The sequence below is a fragment of the Oncorhynchus clarkii genome, chromosome 4 (assembly GCF_045791955.1).
Source record: "Oncorhynchus clarkii lewisi isolate Uvic-CL-2024 chromosome 4, UVic_Ocla_1.0, whole genome shotgun sequence".
NCBI classification, from domain to species: Eukaryota; Metazoa; Chordata; class Actinopteri; order Salmoniformes; family Salmonidae; genus Oncorhynchus; species Oncorhynchus clarkii.
In genome coordinates, this window is record NC_092150.1 from 36,751,836 (window position 1) to 36,771,033 (window position 19,198).

Genomic DNA, 19,198 nt, shown 5'->3' on the forward strand with positions numbered 1-19,198 from the left:
AACCAGACTTGTGGAGCTCTACAAAAAAAATTCTGAGGTCTTGGCTGATTTCTTTAGATTTTTCCATGAAAAGAGGCACTGGGTTTGAAGGTAGAAAAACAAGAAACTTGTGGAGTGATTGACAAACGAGTTTTAATGACTCCAACCTAAGTGAATGTAAACTTCCGACTTCAACTGTACATATGATATGAGTAATGTAAGATATGTAAACATTATTAAAGTGACATTTATTTAAATTGGCATTCTATAAAGTGACTGTGATCCATTTTTTAGTGGCCAGTGATTGGGTCTCTATGTGGGCAGCATCATCTCTGAGTTAGTGATTGCTGTTTAGCAGTCTGATGGCCTTGAGATAGAAGCTGTTTTTCAGTCTCTCCGTCCCAGCATTGATGCACCTGTACTGACCTCGCCATTTGGATGATAGCGGTGTGAACAGGCACTGGCTCGGGTGGTTGTTGTCCTTGATGATCTTTTTGGCATTCCTGTTACATCAGGTGCTGTAGGTGTTATGGAGGGCAGGTAGCTTGCCCCCAGTGATGTGTTGTGCAGACCGCACCACCCTCTGGAAAGCTTTGCGGTTGAGGCCGGTGCAGTTGCCTTACCAGGCTGTGATACACCCCGACAGGATGCTTTCGAATGTGCATCTGTAAAAGTTTGTCAGGGTTTTGAGTGAATCGCCAAATTTCTTCAGCCTCCTGAGGTTGAAGATACGCTGTTGCGCCTTCTTCACCACACTCTGTGTGGTTGGACCATTGCAGCTTGTCTGTGACGTGTACGCCAAGGAACATAGAACTTTCCACCTTCTCCACTGCTGTCCTTTCGATGTAAATGTAGGGAAAATGGCACGCATGGCTTAAAGAAACAGTCGCTTTCAAACTAGGGATTTTGTGGCTAATTGAGGTAAAACAGTAATTCTTCTCACGTGCATGTATGAACTACACATTGACACATCCAGACCAAAAAGGTAGGGTTAAAAAAGACTTACTAGTCTCCAAAGTACCAGAGAATGTCTTTAAAAGAAACATAGGCTATTTCTGTCACGACTTCCGCCGAGGTTGGCTCTCCTGCCTGTTCGGGCGGTGCTCGGCGGTCGTCGTCACCGTCCTACTAGCCACCACCGATCCCTTTTTCGTTTGTCTGTTGGTTTTGTCTTATTAGTTTCACCTGTGTGTATTTTAGTTTAATTGACGTCCTTATATGTAGTAGGTTGTCCCGCCCTTGTTTTGTGCGGGATTGTTTTGGATTCATGTATTTTGGGTTAATACGTGTGTGTTATTTTCTCCGATAATATTTTGATCCTGTGTTGGATTATTTCACCCTGTATATTTGGGTTGACCGTGTTTGGTTTCCGGAGAATAAAAAACTATCGACTCACTGTAACCTGCTCTCTGCGCCTGATGCCACCCACCTTGATATTACGTGACAGAATCCCGCACCACCCATGGAATCAGCAGGAGCAGCCGCGTCTCCTCTCCCATCGATGGAGGAGAGAGTCCTCCACCACACCAGCGTGCTTCATCGGATTGGTTCTGCCATGGACCAAATGATGGAGAGGATGGATCGATGGGAGAGGAGTGGTCTTCCCACATCATCGCTAGCACCCCCTTCTCCAGCACCTCCTGTTCCTGCGACTACATCGGGCTCCGGGGCTCTTCGGTTGACACTCCCACGGGAGTATGACGGAACGGCGGCTGGGTGCCAGGGTTTCCTCCTTCAACTGGAACTATACCTGGCTACCGTGCGTCCTGCTCCTTCTGGAGAGGAGAGTGTGAGCGCCCTCGTCTCCTGCTTGACTGGGCGAGCCCTCGAGTGGGCCAACGCAGTGTGGAATGGTCCGGACTCGGCGAGGGATAATTACCCAGAGTTCACCCGCCGATTCCGAGCTGTTTTTGACCATCCACCAGAGGGTCGGGCGGCGGGTGAACGGCTGTTCCACCTGCGGCAGGAGACGAGGAGCGCACAGGACTTCGCTCTGGAGTTCAGGACCTTGGCCGCAGGAGCAGGATGGAACGACAGGGCCTTGGTCGATCATTTCAGATGCAGTCTCAGGGAGGACGTCCGCAGGGAGCTGGCATGTCGGGACACCACCTGCACACTGGATGAGCTCATTGACTTGGCTATCCGTCTCGACAATCTGCTGGCTGCCCGCGGGCGTTCGGATCAGGCCCTGTCGTTTCCACTTCCCAGCCCTCCTGCCCCTATCCCTATGGAATTAGGAAGGGCAGCTTCGAGGGGGACCGGAGGAGGAGTGTCCTCCTGCACCAGTTGTGGTCGACGAGGGCACACGTCAGACCGGTGCTGGGAGTCGGGATGGCAGGCGGAGCACTGCTCGATCACCCCAGGTGAGTAAGCACCAGACTCACCCAGAGCCTCCTGTCGGTCATGTGTATGTATTGACTTCTTTCCCTGGGTTTTTTCCCTCTCTACAGCATAAGGCACTAGTCGATTCAGGCGCAGCTGGGAATTTCATGGATCGTGGGATTGCGTTAAGGCTAGGGATTCCCCTGGTGTCGTTAGACCAACCCTTCCCCGTGCACTCCTTAGATAGCCGACCATTAGGGTCAGGAGTGATTAGGGAGGCTACGGTGCCACTGGACATGGTAACGCAGGGGGATCATAAGGAGCAGATTAGTCTGTTCCTTATAGATTCACCTGCGTTTCCAGTGGTGTTGGGGGTTCCCTGGTTAGCTCAACACAATCCGGTGATTTCCTGGCGACAGGGGGCTCTTAAGGGGTGGTCAGAGGAGTGTTCAGGTAGGTGTAGAGGAGTTGCCGTTGGTGCGACTACGGTGGAGAGTCCAGACCAAGTCTCCACCGTGCGCATTCCCTCTGAATATGCCGATTTGGCTATCGCCTTCAGTAAAAGGAAGGCGACCCAATTACCACCTCATCGTCGAGAGGACTGCGTGATAAACCTTCTGGAGAACGTTGCACTTCCTAGGAGTCACGTGTATCCATTGTCCCAGGAGGAGACGGTAGCGATGGAAACATACGTTGCTGAATCGCTGAGACAGGGGTACATTCGGCCCTCCGCATCACCCGTCTCCTCAAGCTTCTTTTTTGTGAAGAAGAGGATGGAGGTCTGCGTCCGTGCATTGATTATAGAGGTCAAAATTCCATCACAGTGGGGTTTAGTTACCCACTACCTCTCATCACTACGGCGGTGGAATCATTTCACGGGACGCGCTTCTTCACAAAACTGGACCTGAGGAGCGCGTATAATCTGGTGCGTATCCGGGGAGGAGATGAGTGGAAAACTGCATTTAGTACTACATCTGGTCATTATGAGTACCGCGTCATGCCATACGGGTTGAAGAATGCTCCAGCCGTCTTCCAATCCTTCGTAGACGAAATTCTCCGAGACCTGCTCGGGCAGGGAGTGGTAGTGTACATCGATGACATCTTGATCTATTCTGCCACACGCGCGGCGCATGTGTCTCTGGTGCGTAAGGTACTTGGGCGACTGCTGGAGCATGACCTGTATTGCAAGGCGGAGAAATGTGAGTTTTTCAAGCAGTCCGTTTCCTTCCTGGGATATAGTATTTCCACCTCTGGGGTGGTGATGGAGGATGACCGCGTTACAGCCGTGCGTAATTGGCCGACTCCGACCACGGTGAAAGAGGTGCAGCGGTTTTTAGGGTTTGCCAATTACTACCGGAGGTTTATCCGGGGTTTTGGTCAGGTGGCTGCTCCCATCACCTCGCTGCTGAAGGGAGGACCGATGCGCTTGCGCTGGTCAGCAGAGGCGGGCAGAGCATTCACTCGTTTGAAGGAGCTGTTCACCAATGCGCCCGTGTTGGCGCATCCGGACCCCTCTTTAGCGTTCATAGTGGAGGTGGATGCGTCCGAGGCTGGGGTCGGAGCCGTGCTGTCCCAACGCTCGGGCGTGCCACCCAAGCTTCGCCCTTGTGCTTTCTTTTCGAGCAAGCTCAGCCCAGCGGAGCGAAACTATGATGTGGGGGACCGGGAGTTGTTAGCTGTAGTCAAGGCTCTGAAGGTGTGGAGACATTGGCTTGAGGGGGCTAAACACCCCTTTCTCATCTGGACTGACCATCGTAATCTCGAGTATATCCGGGCAGCGAAGAGACTAAATCCACGTCAGGCTAGATGGGCCATGTTTTTTACCAGGTTCCGGTTTACCCTCTCGTACCGGCCAGGCTCCCAAAACACCAAAGCCGACGCGCTGTCCCGCCTCTATGATACCGAGGAGCGGCCCGTTGAGCCAGCTCCCATCATTTCACCGTCATGTCTCGTGGCACCGGTGGTATGGGAGGTGGACGCGGAGATAGAGGAGGCCTCACGGTCAGAGCCGGCCCCTCCCAACTGTCCAGTGGGAACTCAGTACGTACCGAGGGGGGTCCGGGACAAGCTGATTCGGTGGGCTCATACTCTCCCCTCCTCGGGTCATCCTGGCATCGAGAGGACAGTGCGGAGTCTGAGAGGGAGATACTGGTGGCCCATGCTAGCTAAAGACGTGAGATTTTATGTCTCCTCCTGCTCAGTGTGTGCTCAGAGCAAGGCTCCTCGGCACCTGCCTAGAGGGAAATTACAACCCCTCCCCGTTCCACAACGGCCGTGGACACACTTATCGGTGGACTTTCTTACCGACCTTCCCCCGTCCCAGGGAAGTACTACGATCCTGGTCGTTGTGGACCGGTTTTCTAAGTCCTGTCGTCTCATCCCGTTGCCCGGTCTCCCTACGGCCCTGCAGACTGCTGAGGCCTTGTTTACCCATGTCTTCCGGCACTATGGGGTGCCTGAGGACATCGTTTCTGATCGGGGTCCCCAATTCACGTCCAGAGTATGGAGGGCGTTTATGGAGAGACTGGGGGTCTCGGTCAGCTTAACCTCAGGTTTTCACCCCGAGAGTAATGGGCAGGTGGAGCGCGTAAACCAAGATGTGGGCAGGTTTCTGCGGTCCTATTGCCGGGACCGGCCTGGTGAGTGGGCAAGGTATGTTCCCTGGGCTGAACTAGCTCAGAACTCCCTACGCCACTCCTCAACTAACTTGTCTCCTTTTGAGTGTGTGTTAGGTTACCAGCCGGTCCTGGCCCCATGGCATCAGAGCCAGACCGAGGCTCCTGCGGTGGAGGAATGGGTACAGCGCTCCAAGGACACCTGGAAGGCCGTTCAGGACTCACTACGGTTAGCGGGCGAACGGCAGAAGAGGAGCGCTGACCAGCACCGCAGTGAGGCCCCCGTGTTTGCACCGGGGGACAGGGTCTGGCTCTCGACCCGAAACCTGTCCCTCCGCCTGCCCTGTCGGAAGCTGGGGCCGCAGTGTGTGGGGCCGTTCAAAGTCCTGAGGAGAATAAACGAGGTGTGTTACAGGTTACAACTTCCTAGGTATTATCGTATTAACCCCTCGTTTCATGTGTCTCTCCTCAGGCCGGTGGTGGCTGGTCCCCTGCAAGAAGGTGAGGTGCCTGAGGTCCCTCCGCCCCCCCTGGACATCGAGGGGTCCCCGGCGTACACAGTTCGGGGCATTCTGGATTCGAGACGCCGGGTGGGGGGCCTACAGTACCTCGTGGACTGGGAGGGGTACGGTCCGGAGGAGAGATGCTGGGTTCCGGTGAGGGATATTTTGGACCCTTCTCTCCTGAGAGATTTCCACCGCCTCCACCCGGATCGCCCAGCACCTCGTCCTCCGGGTCGTCCTCGAGGACGGTGGCGGCGCGCTGCGGGGGCCGCGCGTCAGGGGGGGGGTACTGTCACGACTTCCGCCGAGGTTGGCTCTCCTGCCTGTTCGGGCGGTGCTCGGCGGTCGTCGTCACCGTCCTACTAGCCACCACCGATCCCTTTTTCGTTTGTCTGTTGGTTTTGTCTTATTAGTTTCACCTGTGTGTATTTTAGTTTAATTGACGTCCTTATATGTAGTAGGTTGTCCCGCCCTTGTTTTGTGCGGGATTGTTTTGGATTCATGTATTTTGGGTTAATACGTGTGTGTTATTTTCTTCGATAATATTTTGATCCTGTGTTGGATTATTTCACCCTGTATATTTGGGTTGACCGTGTTTGGTTTCCGGAGAATAAAAAACTATCGACTCACTGTAACCTGCTCTCTGCGCCTGATTCCACCCACCTTGATATTACGTGACAATTTCAATCATATTGAAATGAATTTCATGTTCAATCCATTGAGTTATATTTTGCGACTAGGCTTCTATCTGTCATTTTTGCCTTATTGTGGTTCATGATGTGTGACAACATGTGCGCAATGATGTGCCCAATCTTTGATTTAGTGCATTATTATTGGGTAAGCATAATAAGCCGCCCCAAAAGCCTATTTGCAGCCATAGGTAGTAATATTTCTCTCGGAGCTGATCTGTCGTCAGTATTGTGGAAAAATTCTAATGTTAAGGTAAGATGTGAATGGAGAAAGCCTATCCATATCGACATATGGTCAAATGACTCACTTAGGGAACATTCTCTCTACATGATCATTTGGGAAACACTTAAAAAGTTGGCTCGTAAATAACGATGCATCTGGTGCGATCATTGTAATGTATCAGTTACATCGCAACTGGGAAACAAGACCTCGATCATCAGACTGGAAGCGTCACTTAGGGGAGAGGCTTTCAGATAGTTATTTTGGCCACTTGTGAGAGTAAACATCCTTCTTGTTAATCTGTTCTGTTGAATTCTTATCACATGTTAATCGTCTTGAGCCAATTTCCACATCCCTGCGCGAAATGTAATTAGCATTGTATATTTGTTTGATAAAAATATTTATGTTAAAGCTAGATACAGTGGGGCAAAAAAGTATTTAGTCAGCCACCAATTGTGCAAGTTCTCCCACTTAAAAAGATGAGAGAGGCCTGTAATTTTCATCATAGGTACACTTCAACTATGACAGACAAAATTAGAAAAAAATCCAGAAAATCACATTGTAGGATTTTTAATGAATTTATTTGCAAATTATGATGGAAAATAAGTATTTGGCCACCTACAAACAAGCAAGATTTCTGGCTCTCACAGACCTGTAACTTCTTCTTTAAGAGGCTCCTCTGCCTTCCACTCGTTACCTGTATTAATGGCACCTGTTTGAACTTGTTATCAGTATAAAAGACACCTGTCCACAACCTCAAACAGTCCCACTCCAAACTCCACTATGGCCAAGACCAAAGAGCTGTCAAAGGACACCAGAAACAAAATTGTAGACCTGCACCAGGCTGGGAAGACTGAATCTGCAATAGGTAAGCAGCTTGGTTTGAAGAAATCAACTGTGGGAGCAATTATTTGGAAATGGAAGACATACAAGACCACTGATGATCTCCCTTGATCTGGGGCTCCACGCAAGATCTCACCCTGTGGGGTCAAAATGATCACAAGAACGGTGAGCAAAAATCCCAGAACCACACGGGGGGACCTAGTGAATGACCTGCAGAGAGCTGGGACCAAAGTAACAAAGCCTACCATCAGTAACACACTACGCCGCCAGGGACTTAAATCCTGCAGTGCCAGACGTGTCCCCCTGCTTAAGCCAGTAGATGTCCAGGCCTGTCTGAAGTTTGCTAGAGAGCATTTGGACGATCCAGAAGAAGATTGGGAGAATGTCATATACAGTACCAGTCAAAAGTATGGACACAGGTACTCATTCAAGGGTTTTTCTTTATTTTTTATATTTTCTGCATTGTAGAATAATACTGGAGACATCAAAACTATGAAATAGCACATATGAAATCATGTAGTAACCAAAAAACCTTTTAACAAATCAAAATATAGTTAATATTTGAGATTCCTCAAAGTAGCCACCCTTGGCCATGATGACAGCTTTGCACACTCTTGGCATTTTCTCAACCCGCTTCACCTGAAATGCTTTTCCAAAAGTCTTGTAGTCCTTACACAGCCTGGAGGTGTGTTGGGTCGTTGTCCTGTTGAAAAACAAATGATAGTGCCAGTAAGCGCAAACCAGATGGGATGATGTGGTAGCCATGCTGGTTAAGTGTGCCTTGAATTCTAAATAAATCACAGAGAGTGTCACCAACAATGCACCCCCACACCATCACACCTCCTCCTCCATGCTTCATGGTGGGAACCACACATACGGAGATCCGTTCACCTACTCTGCGTCTCACAAAGACACAGCGGCTGGAACCAAAAATCTCAAATTTAGACTCATCAGACCAAAGGATAGATATCCACCGGTTTAATGTCCATTGCTTGCGTTTCATGGCCCAAGCAAGTCTCTTCTTATTATTGGTGTCCTTTAGTAGTGGTTTCTTTGCAGCAATTCACACAGTCTCCTCTGAACAGTTGATGTTGAGATGTGTCTGTTACTTGAACTCTGTGAAGCATTTATTTGGGCTGCAATTTCTGAGGCTGGTAACTCTAATGAGCTTATCCTCTGCTGCAGAGGTAATTCTGAGTCTTTCTTTAGTGTGGCAGTCCTTATGAGAGTTTCATCATAGTGCTTGATGGCTTTTGCGACTGTTCTTGAAATTTTCCACATTGACTGACCTTCATGTCTTAAAGTAATGATGGACTGTTGTTTCTCTTTGCTTATTTGAGCTGTTCTTGCCAAATTGGTCTATCTTTTGTATACCACCTCTACCTTGTCACAACACAACTGATTGTTTCAAAGCAAATTAATTTTTAACAAGGCACGCCTCTTAATTGAAATGCATTCCAGGTAACTACCTCATGAAGCTGGTTGAGAGAAAGCCAAGAGTGTGCAAAACTGTCATCAAGGCAAAGGGTGGCTACTTTGAAGAACTTCAAATATAACATGTTTTTATTTGTTTAACACTTTTTTGATTACTACATGATTCCATATGTGTTATTTCATAGTTTTGATGTCTTCATTATTATTCTACAATGTAGAAAATAGTACAAATAAAGAAAAACCTTTGAATGAGTAGGTGTGTCCAAATGTTTGACTGGTACTGTATATGTCAGAAGTTTTTCTCTACGACCCCGACAAGCGTCAAGGGACTCATCTGAATTCAGTAACGCTGATCGGCCAACTTCCATCTGTAGTGTTCAAACGGTTTGGGCTACACATATGATCCCTCTATGGAAAGACTCTAGAGCAGGGGTAGTCGACTCTTACCATATAAAATCTGGAGCCCGCTGGTTTTCTGTTCTACCTGATAATTAATTGCACCCATCTAGTGACCCAGATTTAAATCAGTTCATCATTAGAAGGGAACACTGAAAATATGCAGTGGAACTGAGGTCCAGACTATATTTGTAGCTTTAATGAGACAACTGTAGTTCCTTATGAGCCTATGCAAATCCCAAATTTGGGATGCTTACCACATTACTACAATACGTAAATACTAATGTTACTAATATTATATTAAAACATGTAATGTGCAAACCTATTTATTGCACATTTATATTTGCATTGTACCAACTTATCAGCAAAAATTAACTATCTGAAAGCCACACTCGCAATAAGCCACATCTCCTGAAAATAACCCACATTAAAAAAGACACAGCTGTTGGTTCAACCCAGCATGAACGTGAATATAACCTAATTGATGGTTAAATTACAACACAACATGTTTGGTTATTCACCCAACCCAACTGGCTTGGTCAAAATAACCCAGTGTGTTTTCAGTCCAATATTTACCCAGTGCTGGGTTACCAAATAACCCAAAAGTGTAGTAACTGTTACAGCTTACATTTACAAATTCACTTACCCAACCTTGCACATACTACGTGCACACACATACAGTACGCATGCATGCAACAACACAAACAAACAAACAAACACACATACAAGCAGTCATGTATTCAAATACACACACGACCACAAAAGGGCACACACACACACACACACACACACACACACACACACACACACACACACACACACACACACACACACACACAAGCAGTTACGCATACAAATTCACACACATGCACACACAAACAAGTTGTAAGGATTAAGTAGAACCAGATTTTGTATTGCAGAGCCGTGAACAGGGATGGGTGGGTGGCACCCCACCCTTTCCTGACAACATGATCAATTAGTAACCATGGTAACCACTCAGCACACGCTCCCACATGGGTCAAATTGTTTCCCACATCAACGTAACTGTTAATAGCGCCATGGCGACAACAACATAAAAATAGAATAGATATAGATGCTCTGTCCGTCACCTTCACCCAGAAATAAGGCAAATCGCTTCGACTAACTCCTTAAAAAAACTGAAAAAAGTGTAAAGAATCCAAGGGGAGAGACCAGTCTATTTTTGGATTTATGAAGAACATCACAATTTATTTGCAATGCAATTTTTTTCTGTATAATATCTTACGCAATTTGTTTTTCCAATGGCAGTGGGATAAACAGCAGAGAGAGAGAGAGAGAGAGAGAGAGAGAGAGAGAGAGAGAGAGAGAGAGAGAGAGACATAATCCCTGTCCCAAATGACATTCTATTGTATTTCAGTTCTGTGTGCTCTGGTCAAAGTAGTGTACTGTATATAGAATAGGGTGCCATTTGGGATTCTAGCATACAGTATGGGTATATACCTCTATTCAACAGGCATTTAATCTATATTGCCTGTCAGCAAACACACCTGAACACTACCCCTCAGAGGAAGAGATCCCAATCATGGCTGCCTTTACATTATCATTTTGGCTATAGAATGATCTGAATCTGTAACCTTCACATTTAGTAACACATAATGGCTTGTACTTACTCCTCTTTCACCCCAGCTGCCAAACTAACCCTGATTCAGATGACCATCCTGCCCATGCTAGATTATCGAGACGTAATTTATAGATCGGCAGGTCAGGGTGCTCTCGAGCGGCAAGATGTTCTTTACCATTCGGCTATCAGATTTGCCACCAATGCTCCTTATAGGACACATCACTGCACTCTATACTCTTTGTATACCTGTCACAAGAGCCACTGGTTGATGCTTATTTATAAAACCCTCTTAGGCCTCACTCCCCCCATAAGAGATTTCCACTGCAGCCCTCATCCTCCACATACAAGACCCGTTCTGCCAGTCACATTCTGTTAAAGGCCACAAAAGCACATACATCCCTGGGTAGCTCCTCTTTTCAGTTCGCTGCAGCTAGCGACTGGAATGAGCTGCAACAAACACTCAAACTGGACAGTTTTATCTTAATATTTTCATTCAAAGACACTCATACTGACAGTTGTAGCTGCACTGAATGATGTTTTGTTGTCTCTACCTTCTTGCCCTTTCTGCTGTTGTCTGTGCCCAATAATGTTTGTACCCTGTTTTGTGCTGCTACCATGTTGTGCTGCTGCCATGTTATGTTGCTACCATGTTGTTGTCATGTGTTGCTGCCATGCTATGTTGTTGTCTTAGGTCTCTCTTTATGTAGTGTTGTGTTGTCTCTCTTGTCGTGATGTGTGTCCTATATTTTTATTTAATTTATTTGTATTTTTAATCCCAGCCCCCGTCCCCGCAGGAGGTTCTTTTGCCTTTTGGTATGCCATCATTGTAAATAAGAATTTGTTCTTAACTGACTTGCCTAGTTATATAAAGGTACAATATATATATATATATAATATATACACTGCTCAAAAAAATAAAGGGAGCACTTCAATAACACAATGTAACTCCAAGTCAATCACACTTCTGTGAAATCAAACTGTCCACTTAGGAAGCAACACTGATTGACAATCAATTTCACATGCTGTTGTGCAAATGGAATAGGCAACAGGTGGGATTATAGGCAATTAGCAAGACACCCCCAATAAAGGAGTGGTTCTGCAGGTGGTGACCACAGACCACTTCTCAGTTCCTATGCTTCCTGGCTGATGTTTTGGTCACTTTTGAATGCTGGCAGTGCTTTCACTCTAGTGGTAGCATGAGACGGAGTCTACAACCCACACAAGTGTCTCAGGTAGTGCAGCTCATCCAGGATGGCACATCAATGCGAGCTGTGGCAAGAAGGTTTGCTGTGTCTGTCAGCGTAGTGTCCAGAGCATGGAGGCGCTACCAGGAGACAGGCCAGTACATCAGGAGACGTGGAGGAGGCCGTAGGAGGGCAACAACCCAGCAGCAGGACCGCTCCGCCGCCTTTGTGCAAGGAGGAGCAGGAGGAGCACTGCCAGAGCCCTGCAAAATGACCTCCAGCAGGCCACAAATGTGCATGTGTCTGCTCAAACGGTCAGAAACAGACTCTATGAGGGTGGAATGAGGGCCCGACGTCCACAGGTGGGACACAACACCGTGCAGGACGTTTGGCATTTGCCAGAGAATACCAAGATTGGCAAATTCGCCACTGGCGCCCTGTGCTCTTCACAGATGAAAGCAGGTTCACACTGAGCACATGTGACAGACGTGACAGAGTCTGGAGACGCCGTGGAGAACGTTCTGCTGCCTGCAACATCCTCCAGCATGACCGGTTTGGCGGTGGGTCAGTCATGGTGTGGGGTGGCATTTCTTTGGGGGGCCGCACAGCCCTCCATGTGCTCGCCAGAGGTAGCCTGATTGCCATTAGGTCCCGAGATGAGATCCTCAGACCCCTTGTGAGACCATATGCTGGTGCGGTTGGCCCTGGGTTCCTCCTAATGCAAGACAATGCTAGACCTCATGTGGCTGGAGTGTGTCAGCAGTTCCTGCAAGAGGAAGGCATTGATGCTATGGACTGGCCTGACCGTTCCCCAGACCTGAATCCAATTGAGCACATCTGGGACATCATGTCTCGCTCCATCCACCAACGCCACATTGCACCACAGACTGTCCAGGAGTTGGCGGATGCTTTAGTCCAGGTCTGGGAGGAGATCCCTCAGGGGACCATCCGCCATCTCATCAGGAGCATGCCCAGGCGTTGTAGGGAGGTCATACAGGCACGTGGAGGCCACACACACTACTGAGCCTCATTTTGACTTGTTTTAAGGACATTACATCAAAGTTGGATCAGCCTGTAGTGTGGTTTTCCACTTTAATTTTGAGTGTGACTCCAAATCCAGACCTCCGTGGGTTGATAAATTTGATTTCCATTGATCATTTTTGTGTGATTTTGTTGTCAGCACATTAAACTATGGAAAGAAAAAAGTATTTAATAAGAATATTTCATTCATTCAGATCTAGGATGTGTTATTTTAGTGTTCCCTTTATTTTTTTGAGCAGTGTATATATATATAAAAGACAGGCTGCCCAATTCTGATCTTATTCTCACTTATTGGTCTTTTGACCAATGACATAAGATCTTTTCAAATCAAATATTTTTCAGAGCTGATCTGATTGGTCAAAAGTATCAGAATTGGGCTGCCTGTTTAAATGCAGCCAATGCTTCCCTGATGGTATCCTATTTCCCAAATAGTGTACTACTTTTGACCAGAGTAAAGCACTTTATATGGAATAAGGGACCCATTTGGGACCCATTTCCACTCACACCTTAACACTTTACCCATCTCAACCATGATAAACATAGAGCACAACAGGAAGATAGAGACAGGTATGTGGGCCTAGAGGCTGTTCTAGGGTCAGTTTGGGCCATAATTGTTATGGTCATGGACAATGGGCTATAGCTAGCAGTCAACAGACAAACCCACTGTCTCCCTGCTCTGAGTTTGTTACATTATGACTAATGTTATGACTAATTTGTATTCCAAATGACACCCTATTCCCTACATAGTGCAGTACTTTTGACCAAGGTGCACTGTATAGGGAATAGGGTGCCATTTGGGATCCATCCTTGTATTTTATTTCACCTTTTTTTAACTAGGCAAATATACCCTTTTCCTCATGATAATGCAAGGTGGAGAAAGTATTGGTTCACATGGATGTGATATGTGTGCCAAGTCTATATTAGTATGTGTGCGTCAGCTACTATAAGGCCCCTAAGCCTTCTGCATGGGTTCCCACCCTCCCTGGTTCCTACCGCCTTGTTCTGCTGCTAATAACCGTGCGCACCCGTCGTCCCTCCCCGATTCACACCGCATCATTAAGAAGAACTTTTTATGCCACAATAACTACCGCCCTGTAGCACTCACATCTGTGAAGTGCTTTGAAAGGCTGGTTATGGCACACATCAACTCCATCATTCTAGACACCCTAGACGAGGGGTCTCCAACCTTTTCTTACATGACAGCTACTTTTAAAAATGAAACATGTCACAAGCTACTAATCTTTTCCTAGCTATCGAATAGGCACATTCTTCTCTTCTCCGTTCACCTGCAACTCTTCTCCAGGTACAAGATAATGTAGTGCACTGTGTCTTCTGTCAATATACCTGTTAAAATAATGGTTCATAAAAACTCTAAGGGGGCCCTATAAAATCTGGGATTTTTCTCCCCAGATTATGTTTTATATTTACCTAAATTACGAATCAAATCACATTTTATTGGTCACATACACGTGTTTAGCAGATGTTATTTCGTGTGTAGCGAAATGCTTGTGTTTCTAGCTCCGATAGCGCAGTAATATCTAACAAGTAATATCTAATAACATATACCCAATACACACAACTATAAGTAAAGGAATGGAGTTAAGAATACCTAAATATATGGACGAGCAATGTCAGAGCGGCATAGACTAAGATACAGTAGAATATAATAGAATACAGTATATACATATGAGATGAGTAATGCAAAATATGTCAACATTATTAAAGTGGCCAGTGATTTTAAGTCTATGCATATAGGCAGCAGCCTCTAATGTGCTAGTGATCAACTGCTAGTGATGGGCATTCCGAGTCTTTTCTGTGAGTGGGGTCTTCATTCAGTAATGCTTAGAAATTGAACTAAAATCTAATTTAAAGCCTAAGTCAAATGTGAGTTCAAATACATTTTAACCTGACCAAAATATTAGATGGCCTGCAAAAAGAATAATGACAAAATGTAACACACTGAAAAAATGTTGTATGGACCAGAATGAGGCTCTCTCCTCACTATATTGTTCCTGCAGTGATAAATTACCATCTTCAGAGAATGTTTTTATAAATTATCTGCAGATAATTTATGTCTGGAGCTAAAAAAACAGTAGTAACAATATAAAAATGTTCAACCACTCCACACATTTCTTGTTGTGTGGAGTATGTGAACTACAGTTTTGATAAGTCGGTTAGGACATCTACTTTGTGCATGACACAAGTCATTTTTCCAACAATCATTTACAGACAGATTATTTCACTTACAATTCACTGTATCACAATTCCAGTGGATCAGAAGTTTACATACACTAAGTTCAATGTGCCTTTAAACAGCTTGGAAAATGCCAGATAATGATGTCATGGCTTTAGAAGCTTCTGATTTACATACTTTACATACTTTACATACTATGAGTCAATTGGATGGATTTCAAGGCCTACCTTCAAGCTCAGCGCGTCTTTGCTTGACATCATGGGAAAATCAAAAGAAATCAGCCAAGACCTCAGAAAAACAATTGTAGACCTCCCCAAGTCTGGTTCATCCTTGGGAGCAATTTCTGAATGCTTGAAGGTACCACGTTCATCTGTACAAACAATAGTACGCAAGTATAAACACCATGGGACCACGCAGCCGTCATACTGCTCAGGAAGGAAACGCGTTCTGTCTCCTAGAGATAAACGTAATTTCTTGCGAAAAGTGCAAATCAATCCCAGAACAACAGCTAAGGACCTTATGAAGATGCTGGAGGAAACAGGTACAACAATATCTATATCCACAGTAAAACAAGTCCTATATCGACATAACCTGAAAGGCAACTCAGCAAGGAAGAAGCCACTGCTCCAAAACCGCCATAGAAAAGCCAGACTACGGGTTGCAACTGCACATGTGGACAAAGATTGCACTTTTTGGAAAAATGACCTCTGGTCTGATGAAACAAAAATAGAACTTTTTGGCCATAATGACCATCGTTATGTTTGGAGGAAAAAGGGGGAGGCTTGCAAGCCGAAGAACACCATCTCAACCGTGAAGCATGGGAGTGGCAGCATCATGTTGTGGGGGTGCTTTGCTGCAGGAGGGACTGGTGCACATCACAAAATAGATGGCATTGAAGGAAGGAAAATTATGTGGATATATTGAAGCAACATCTCAAGACATCAATCAGGAAGTTAAAGCTTGGTCACAAATGGGTCTTCCAAATGGACAATGACCCCAAGGATACTTCCAAAGTTGTGCAAAATGGCTTAAGGACAACAAAGTCAATGTATTGGAGTGGCCATCACAAAGCCCTGACCTCATTCCCATAGAATGTGTGGGCAGAACTGAAAAAGCATGAGCAAGCAAGGAGGCCTATAAACCTGACCCCGTTACACCAGCCTTGTCAGGAGGAATGGGGCAAAATTCACCCAACTTATTGTGTGAAGCTTGTGGAAGGCTACCCAACATGTTTGACCCAAGTAAAACAATTTAAAGGCAATGCTAACAAATACCAATTGAGTGTATGTCAACTTCTGACCCACTGGGAATGTGATGAAAGAAATAAAAGCTGAAATAAATAATTCTCTCTACTATTATTCTGACATTTCATATTATATTATTTCTTTACATTTCATATAAAATAAAGTAGTGATCCTAACTGACCTAAAACAGGGAATATTTATTAGGATTAAATGTCAGGGCTTGTGAAGAACTGAGTTTAAATGTATTTGGCTAAGGTATATGTAAACTTCCGACTTCAACTGTAGTAGCTGGGAGCTTGCGATGTGTTATACTTGTGAGATTTGTTTATGACAGTTTGTGGTGGAACACATGAAAATTGCATGTGGGCCTACTTTCAGAATTGTTTGGCGAGCTACTTACTCATAGGTGGTCTGCGAGCTACCAGTAGCTCGCAATCGACCTGCTGGAGACCCTACCCAAGACCCACTCCAATCTGCATACCGCCCAAACAGATCCGAGGGCGACGCAATCTCAACTGCACTCTACACTGCCCTCACTCAGCTAGATAAAAGGAATACCTATGTGAGAATGCTATTCATTGACTACAGATCAGCGTTCAACACCATTGTCTCCTCCAAGTTCCTCACCAAGCTTTGGATCCTGGGACTGAACAACTCCCTTTGCAACTGGATCATGGACTTCCTTAAGGGCCGACCCCAGGTGGTGAGGGTAGGAAATATTACCTCCGCCACGCTGACCCTTAACGCGGGGGCCCCACATGGGTTGTGCTAAGTCCCATCCTCTACTCCCCCGACACGACAGTGATCATGACGATGATAAGTATTCAGACCCTTTAGGCAGTACTTTGTTGAAGCACCTTTGGCAGCGATGACAGGATTGAGTCTTATTGACACTACAAGCTTGGCACACCTGTATTTGGGGACTTCCTCCCATTCTTTGCAGATCCTCTCAAGCTCTGTCAGGTTGGATAGGGAGCATTGCTGCACAGCTATTTTCAGGTCTCTCCAGAGATGTTAGATCGGGTTCAAGTCTGGGCTCTGGCTGGGCCACTCATGGACATTCAGAGACTTGTCCCAAAGCCACTCTTGCATTGTCCTGGCTGTTGCTACTCTCTTTTTATCATATATGCATAGTCACTTTACCTATACATTAATGTACATTCTACCTCAATTAGCCCGACTAACCGCACATTGGCTACCCGGACTATCTGCATTGTGTCCCACCACCCAACCCCTCTTTACGCTACTGCTACTCTCTGTTGATCATATACACGTAGTCACTTTAACCATACCTACATGTACTACCTCAATCAGCCCGACACTGTCTTTTTTAATGTTGTTTTTATTTCTTTACTTATCTATTGTTCACCTAATACCTTTTTTTTACTTAAAAAATGCACTGTTGTTTAGATCCTGTAAGTAAGTATTTCACTGTAAGGTCTACCTACACCTGTTGTATTCGTTGGACGTGACAAATAAACTTTGATTTGATGGTGGCAGGTTTCCTCCGGACTTGACGCTTGGCATTCAGGCCAAAGAGTTGAATCTTGGTTTCATCAGACCAGAGAATCTTGTTTCTCATGGCCTGAGAGGTCTTTAGATGCCTTTTGGGCAACTCCAAGTGGGCTGTCATGTGCCTTTTACTGAGGAGTGGCTTCCGTTTTTCCACTCTACCATAAAGTCCTGATTGGTGGAGAGCTGCAGAGATGGTTGTCCTTCTGGAAGCTTCTCCCATCTCCACAGAGGAACTCTAGAATTCTGTCAGAGTGACCATCGGGTTATTGGTCAACTCCCTGACCAAGGCCCTTCTCCCCCGATTGCTCAGTTTGGCCGGGCGGCCTGCTCTAGGAAGAGTCTTGGGGGTTCCAAACTTAATCTATTTAAGAATGATGGAGGCCACTGTGTTCTTGGGGACCTTCAATGCTGCAGACAGTTGTTTGTACCTTTCCCCAGATCTGTGCCTCGACACAATCCTGTCTCGGAGCCCTACAGACAATTCCTTCAACCTCATGGCTTTGTTTCTGATCTGTCAACTGTGGGGACCTTATATAGACAGGTGTGAGCCGTTCCAAATCATGTCCAATCAATTGAATTTACCACAGGCAGACTCCAATCAAGTTGTAGAAACATCTCAAGGATGATCAATGGAAACAGGATGCACCCGAGCTCAATTTTGAGGCTGTAATGTAAGAAAATGTGGAAAAAGTAAAGGAGTCTGAATACTTTCCGAAGGCACTATATACAAATACCTAGCAGCCAACCTGCTTGCACTAATCCCATCTAATTAAACAAATATGCTGTAACACACCAGCACGCTGTCAGCAACATTTACTTCCACACAAAACATACAGCTAAAGTAAAAGTATTGTTCTGTGTCATTGCACTGCATTTTCCAGTAACCTCAAATAAGCTGGCAGCAAGTCACTATCAACATTATAGTGACATACTTTACACTAACTAACTCATTATATAACTTCATTCAAAAGGTATTTTACTAATAACAAGAGGTATCATGAAGACCAATGTATGGTTAACTACAACATCATTCCCTGTAACGGTTACAGATACTTAGACAGCTACTACTTGCTATGACTGTGTTTTTTAAATCAACCACAGCTGAATGCACTGACTATGCTCTGGACAAGAGCATCTGCTAAATTATTAAAATGTAAATGTCTAACGAAAACTTGCAAAGCACACTGCTGGGTATTATTCCAGTGAGCTCCGCCCTCAAACTGTTTGTATTCTGATCAAATGTGCCCTTGTTTGGGGACTAAGGTCATTAGAATAATAACCAGCAGTGTGTTTTACAAGTGTTCATTTTTACATTTACATTTTGATCATTTAGCAGACACTTACAGTCAGTGTATTACAGTCAGTGTATTAAACTAAGGTAAACAATAATATACCACAGTCATAGCAAGTAAAAAGAGG

The 19,198-nt window shown here is 45.6% G+C and overlaps 1 protein-coding gene across 1 annotated transcript in view; it reads right to left on the minus strand.

The window, feature by feature from the left end:
- Positions 1-19,198, minus strand: part of LOC139406783 (insulin-like growth factor-binding protein 3) — an 80,242-nt gene that overhangs the window by 60,153 nt on the left and 891 nt on the right. The window lies entirely within an intron of this gene.